Source organism: Hibiscus syriacus, unplaced genomic scaffold (genome assembly GCF_006381635.1).
Source record: "Hibiscus syriacus cultivar Baekdansim isolate YM2019G1 unplaced genomic scaffold, ASM638163v2 tig00117016_pilon, whole genome shotgun sequence".
Classification (NCBI taxonomy): domain Eukaryota; kingdom Viridiplantae; phylum Streptophyta; class Magnoliopsida; order Malvales; family Malvaceae; genus Hibiscus; species Hibiscus syriacus.
Window position 1 is genome coordinate 5955265 of NW_024063525.1, and position 8099 is coordinate 5963363.

The following is an 8099-nucleotide window of genomic DNA, read 5'->3' on the forward strand; positions in this document are numbered from 1 at the left end:
ATCAAAGCATAGAGAGAGGAAGATCTGAAGTATCGTGCATGGTTGAAATGTAATAATCCAGTGCTTTCTTGGTTACAAAGAATGTTGAGTTCTGAGATTTGGCAGAACGTGATGTGAATACACTATGCATATGACCTTTGGAGAAATATTTTTAACAGATTTTCTCAAAGTGACTTAATGAGAATCTCGAATCTTCAATAAGATTTTTTTTCTTTATAACAAGATATTCTTACGGCAACTGTTAATTCTACTCAGATGAAAATATTGTAGGATGAGATTTACAATTTAAGACCCCTAAATGGTTGTGATTCTTCTGCAAATGAGTGTAGAAAGTAAGATTTTACTCTTAAGTTTTTAAAAGGATTAAATGAGAATTTTCCTGTTATAAAATCTCAGATTCTGATGGGGAAACTTATGCCTACTGTTAATGAAATATATGCTATTGTTGTTCATGAAGGATCTATTAGTAATGTTGTTTCTACAAGTGAGCTCAACATTTTGCTTGTTGAAAAATATATTCCTAATAGTAGAAATAATGTGTATAAATAAAATACACAGTTGTTTAATATTGAGCAAAGCTCAAAAAATATTTTAATTCTGACAAGAAACTTACATGTATAGATTGTGGAATTTACGAACATTCATTAGATAAGTGTTATAGAAAATATGGTTTTCCATCAGGATATAAAAGCTTCAATCGAAGTCATGTTGGTAAAGCAAGATATGTTTCTAGCTCCCGTCGATAACCAAGATTTAATGATTTCTGTTGATCTAAATACAAAGGGAAATTCCTTTAGTCTCATTAAGAACAATATAATAATCTAAAATGTTCAACATCTCAAGTTAATGCTGTTTCTTCAGTTTTTTTTTATGCAACTTCAGCAATTGATTCAGATATGTTCTTTATTTGTTATAATCAAACTTTAAAGTTTAAATGGATTATAGACTCTGGAACCACAAATTATATTATAGAATCAATTAATTACTTTAAAAGTTATTGTTCGGTTAGCAACAAGTTTGTTAAACTATCAAATGAATTAGTTAAAGTTACACATATAAGAACAGTTGAGATTTCACCAAATTTAATCTTTAAAAATGTATTTTTATACCATATATTGCTTTTAATCTATTCTCTACTCCTCAGTTGACAAAAGATGGTATTGTTGTTTAATTATTATTTTTCTTTAAATTATTGTTTTATGTAGGATTTGAAACTTTGGAACAATAGTGGATCCAGAAAATAATTTAAGGGTGGGCACACATAATAATATTTTAATTAAAATAATATTTGAATGAGAAAATAACCTCAGTGACCAAAAATGCCTTATAATATATGATTTTAACCAACTTTTTTTGGATTTGCCAAAATGAGCAACTAAATCGCAATGCGATCGATAATTCGCAACGCGATCTCCGGTATCGCAAATCAGTTTCCAGATTCGCAACGCGATTCTGATTATCGCATTGCGATTTCCCAAATTCGCATTGCGATTTCCCAAATTCGCATTGCGATTTCCCAAATTCGCATTGCGATTTTCCTAATTCGCAATGCGAATACGTAAATCGTAACGCGAATTTGGAAAATCGCAATGTGATTACGTAAATCGCAATTTGATATGATATGTATGAATGTCCAATGTAACTATGTGCAGCTCGATCTTGGAATTTAGGACTTCATATGTTCTTGGTGGATAAATCTTGATCGTGCCATGCAAAATTTTGTGTTGCCATTGCCTGGGCTTGGACTGTTGCCACATTCCTAACCTCTTGCCAAATATTGCTAGACTTGGTTTCCTTGTAAAGTCAGAGAAATAGGTTAGCTTCCTTTGTTGACTTTTTGACCAAAGGTTGACTTTCTCTTTGAGAAAATTTGATTTGACTGGAAACTCAACTGCTCAATTTCCCGATTAGGATTTCTTTTATCTCTTTGTTTGGGAAGGTTGAGTTAGGCTAAGACTAATTCTTTGATTGGGACAAACTCATTTCAACAATCTACTCAATTATTCAAGGAGATGTTTATTTTGCTTGTGCTTCCTGGTGAACACCTGTTTTTAAATCCCTATTCTCTAAACTTTTCAGAGTAAGGCATAATAATCGATATTATTATTGATTAGTTGTCGAAATGGTTTTTTTTCGAAGGGGGAAAAGGAGGAGGTCCCATTTCGAAATAATTGTTGATGATGATCGGTTAATGATAAAATGTGGTTCAAGGAGTCACCACCAATACTTGATTAGGGTGTGATTGGGCACCCAAAAATATATTTTCCATTTTAATAAAATATTAATTTTAATTAAAACAAAAAACTTGCGGTCTGGGTTACCAAAATTTGAGTTTGGGAGTCTGTTACGTGTGGGGAAGGATTAATACCCCCACAACCCCCTAAATCGGTACCTAGTTGATCAATTAATTGTCTTTGCAATAAAATTTACAAGTTTGTGTCTAATTTAATTTAAGATCCCCTAAAAATAACATTCTTTGAATTTTTGGATGAAACATAATAATATTTAATTATATGCTATCGAGAAGACTCCATATCTCATTCCTTGAAGCAATCAATTCTTACTCCAATCGAAATAAAGAAATATTAAAATTCCATTATAAAGTTCACTATTAATTAAAAATAACAATACCTAAAATAATTTTAAGGATGAAAATGATAATATCTAATTATTTCCAATCAAGAATAAATGACCTTTCGTGCATTAAAACAATCATTTATTACCCCAATTGAAATAAAGAGATATTACTATTTCGTCTTAAAATTCAACATCGATTCAAGTGAAATGATCATATCTAAGGATTTACAATCGAGACTAAATGACCTCTCATACCTTAAAGAAATCATTTATTGCTTCAATCGAAATGAAGAGATATCATTATTCCAACTTAAAAATCGATATTAATTCGAGAGAAAATGACAATATCAAATTACTTCAAATCAAGAATAAATGATCTCTCATACTTTAAAGCAATCATTTATTACTATGACCGAAATGAAAAGATATTACTATTCTCAATATCGAATCGAATGTGTTTTTATTTTGAAGACCTATCAGGAAAACGCATACAAAACTAAAGCGAATTAAAAGCATATATCAAGCAAGTATAATTAATTAATTATTTTACTGATATTTAATGAGAATACAGATGTTCAATTATTTAAATATCTCGAGATGAGACCTTATATTCAATCTAACAGTCTTTTCTCGATGAACTTAATTAAAAGAACATGATCTTTTTATCAATCCCAAAATTTTAAAATGAATTCAATTTAATTCCTGTCACTAAATGGGATAGAATTTAATTTAAAATCATCGAAAGTAACTTTCTTATACGTTAAGACAGTCACTTTACGATAATATTAAAATGATCGAATATTACCCTTAGTCAATTTATTTTGATTCGAGTCAAGTGAGGCTTATGAGGGCATCATGCAAAATTAATTAGGACTGAAATTAACTAACATGCAAGCAACATCCAAAAATTAAAATAAAAATAAATATAGGACTAAAACATAAACAATCAAACCATCATGCCAAACTTAAAAAAAATAAAGTTTACAAGTGACTAAAATGAGCATTTTCAATAGTAAGTGCTAAAATTACAAATAAAAAAAAATAGGGACTAAATTAAATTAAATTAAAATTGCATGGGCAAATTAAAATAAATAAAAAACAAATTAGGAGTTTGAAATATACACATACAGAAACTTCAGGAACTATTTCCTAAATATTCCATTTATTTTGGCCTAAAATAGACATTCAAAATAAAAAGGGGAAATTATTAAATCAATACCTAAATATTTTTAAATAAAAATCCACTACACATGACCAAAATGAAAAACAGTCATAAACATATAAGGACTGAAATAAAAATTCCTCTAAAAATAAATATCATGCATAAAGTGGATAAATTACAAAAATAGCCCCTATAGGTGACCAACATGTACAAACACGACTAAACTAGGGGGACTAAATAGAAATTAAACCCAAAATTACAAAGAATAAACATAAATGAGTAAATTATGAAACATGTCCCTACTTATGACTATTTTGCAAAAAAACACTAAAAGTCATGGGACCTACACGTAATTTCCTTTGAAACTTTTTCTATAAATACAACTTAATTGTTGTTTTCATTTCAACTGATTTTCTAAAAAAATATTCTCTCTCGTTTTCTTTTAAAGTTTCTCGGCCGGCCCACATCCCCTTGCCTCAACTCGCCCCTGGCCACCGCACACGATGGTTGAAATTCCCAAATCAACCCAAAACTTCCCCCGTGTCTCGATCTACCAACCTAGACACTCCTCTAAGCCTAAAAATAAGTTAAACGTCCTCTAAACAACACAAAATGAGCCAGAAAAGCCCTGACATTTTGGTTTCCTATACACTCCGGCCACCGTGAAGACCCCTTCTCCCACAACTCAAGTATTACTCAACCCCTCTTCTCTTTTTTTTCCTTACATGCAAGGTACAATATTTTTTTTCTATTTTTCTTATTTCAAACATACAAGAAAACGAGATATTAAAAATTGAATACCTTTTAACTTTTTTTCTTTGTATTGCTTTCAAAATCGAAGGGTGAGAACCCTTTTTACAAATTTTGTTCAGGGATTTATAAGCCCCGGATTTACATATTTTTTATCCTATTTTTTGCTTTGAAATCATTACAAATGATGTGATTTTTACGTGTGGTGTTGTATTTGGTTGCTTGTTGATATGTTATGGGTTTTCTAACACTGCAGGGCTTTGGATTGGCAGAGGTAAAGGTGGTCGGGGAGTATGTGAAGTGGACGGCTGTAGAGACTTGATTTGAACCGTTAGATGGGTCCATATTTAGCGGTTCTCGTGAGTGGCGACTAGAGTTAAGGGTAAAACCCTAATCAGCTTCTGATTTGGACCATTAGATCTCTTCCAGATCTAACGACTGAGGGTAAGCAGTGCTAGATGCTAAGGATGAAACCCTAGCAGGCTTGGGTCTCATCTAGGCTAGGTGGTTGGGCTCTGGTTTGTTAGCCCAGATGTTTGGGTTATTTAATTGGGTCAGATTGCTTTTGGGCTTGTACAAGCATGCATACAATAAAAATGTATTTATTAATAATAATAAAGATAATAATATAATAATAGCGGGACGAAATCGAGTGTCGATAGTTGCCCCTATTTTCCCATTCTTGTGTCAACAAGAATAGGGAAAAGATGATGATTTTCGTCTGGTCAACTTCATGCTTTGAAATATGATGAGGGATCTGCTCCATTGTTCCTTCAAAGTAAATTAGATCAAGAAATGTTGACTCATTCCCTTGTCACTTAGGAAAGAATGAATCGATGCAGACTTGTTCCACTGTTACTCAGGGAATATCAAATATTGAAAGAGAGAGAGATTTGTTCCACTTCTTCTTGAGGGGAAATCAGATCTGAGGACGTTGATTCATTCTATTGTAGCTTAGGGAAGATTGAATCAAGGCAGACTTGTTCCATTGTTACTCAGGGAATATCAAATCTTGAAAGAGAGGGATCTGTTCCACTTCTTCTTATGTGAAAATCAGATCTAGGGACGTTGATTCATTCCACTGTCACTCAGGGAAGATTGAATCGAGGAAGACTTGTTCCACTGTTACTCAGGGAATATCAAATCTTGAAAAAGATGGATCTATTTCGCTTCTTCTTGAAGAAAAATTAGATCTTGGGATGTTGATTCATTCCACTTTTACTAAGGGAAGATTGAATCGAGGCAGACTTATTCCACTGTTACTCAGGGAATATCAAATCTTGAAAAAGAGGGATATGTTCCACTACTTTTTTAGGGAAAATTAGATATGGGGACATTGATTCATTCCACTTTCACTTCAGGGAAGATTGAATCAAGTTTGATTCACTTTTTCTTGTCTTCAAGAATATCAAATCTGAAAATTAAACATTGACCTTTGTTAGTATGTGTTTGAGGATTTGAAAACATCATACCTGAAAGTCTTGGGAGGATAATCTTTGGAAAGTGATTTCTCTTGTGGAAACTTTTCTTGCAGTCACCAAACATGGAAATCTGAATTGGTTACTTTTATGTTGGGTCCTTACTTCTCCAGTCTTTCCTTTTTGGAGAACATGTAAGTGCTCAATTGCATTTATCATTATCATATATTTTATGTCATGATCCTTTTTATGCCTAAATTGTGTTCAATGGTGCTGTTCTTTTTAGGGTATTTTCTTTTCAAACGAGAACTTTCTCTTGTCGATGGCCTGTAATTCAGTCGGATTTAGGGTGCAAAAAATCAACAGTAGTTCACCCTGACTGATAACTCTGGTTGGACACTCTTTGGTTGAATGTGACTCTGATTCTCTTCACTCTTAAACCCAGGCGCTTTCCATGACCAGCTACTTGATCGATGATAAAACCTCTTGGATTATCCCACCTTGCTGAGCTTTTACGCGTATCCCAAGTTTTTAATTTCCTGAAGCCCAACATCACATAAGCCTAATGCTAAAGCCATTTTCAGCTTCGGAATACCTACACTTTTCCAAAACTTTTTTGTTAATAATACACGATGATCTCATGTTTTCTGAGTTAATCTACATGTCTTTATTTTCAATTAGGATGCTTACAACATGGTTTTAATCAAGAAAAAGAGCTCTTTTTATTTATAAATAAAGAGTTTTTGGGTAAATACATGGCAAACTTTTAACTGGAATAATCAAAAGAAAAGACAGTAGGCGTCATAAGATATCAATAATACGAATGTTTTTAAACTGGCACACCGCAAAATGAATCGAGTGTAGCTTCTGTCAAAGAGATCTTGAGGATTGTGACAATGCGCAAGGGTGTGAAGTTCCCCATGTACTACCAAATTTCTAGAATGTTGGATGTCATAAACTAGTATTTGAATCTCATTTACTTTTTGGTTATCCAAGCCTTTTCGATTTCCAGTCCTAACCTTGACCACCATTTCAAGTCTTCAAACCCAATTCAGAACCTCCACCATGCACGGATTATGAATTTACACAATTATCTGGCCGCCCTTTGCCTGTTTTCAACTTAAGACCTCATCTTGTTTATTCTCTTTTCTTTTGTTTTTCATTCTTTCATTCTTTTTTCATTCATTCTTTCATTCTTTTTTCATTCATTCATTCATTCTTTTTTCATTTTTTTCTTTTTCTCATTTTACTTTTTTCTTCCTCTTTTTTCATTTTCTTTTTATTTTCCTTTTATTTCCTTTACTTCTTTTCTTCTTCTTTTTCATTAATTTTTTCTTCAGGTGAAGTACTTTTTGGACCACGTTAGTATTTATAGGGTTAGGTAACTCTGGTCCATCCATCTTGGTGAGGATCAAATCTCCTCCAGAAAATGCCTTCTCTACAACATAAAGTCCCTCCCAATTCGACATCTATTTACCTCGAAAGTTTTTCTGAATTGGCAAAATATTTCTCAGTACCAGATCTCCTTCCTAAAACTCTCGTGGGTGAATCTTTTTGTTATGCACCCTCATCATATGTTTCTGGTATATTTGCCCATGGCAGATAACTTTTAACATTTTCTCAATTAGATTCAACTGGTCATACCTAGCTTGTACCTATTCTTCTTCATCTAGCTTAACCTCTGACAACACCTGAAGTGACGAAATTTTAACCTCGATGGGTAACAAAGCTTCCATCCCATAGGCTAAAGAAAACTGAGTTTCCCTAATTGACGTCCTCACTGATGTTCGATAGGCAAACAGAGAAAATGGTAGCTTCTCATGCCAGTCTTTATAAGTCTTAGTCATTTTCTCTATGAGCCTTTTGATGTTCGTATTGGCTGCCTCTACTTCCCCATTCATATTTGGACGATAAGTGGTGAAATTATGATGTTTTATCTAGAACTGTTTACATACCGATTACATCATCTTATTTTTTAAATTCTAGACATTTTCAGTGATGATCTTTTCAGGTGACCTATGCTGGCAGATAATCTCTTTCTTTAAGAACTTACAGACTGTTGACTAAATGACATTTTCCTAGGAAGCCACTTCTACCCACTTAGTGAAGTAGTCTATTGCCACCAATATGAAACGATAGCCATTGGAAGCTTTTGGTGATATTTGCCCAATAACATCCATGCCCCACATAGA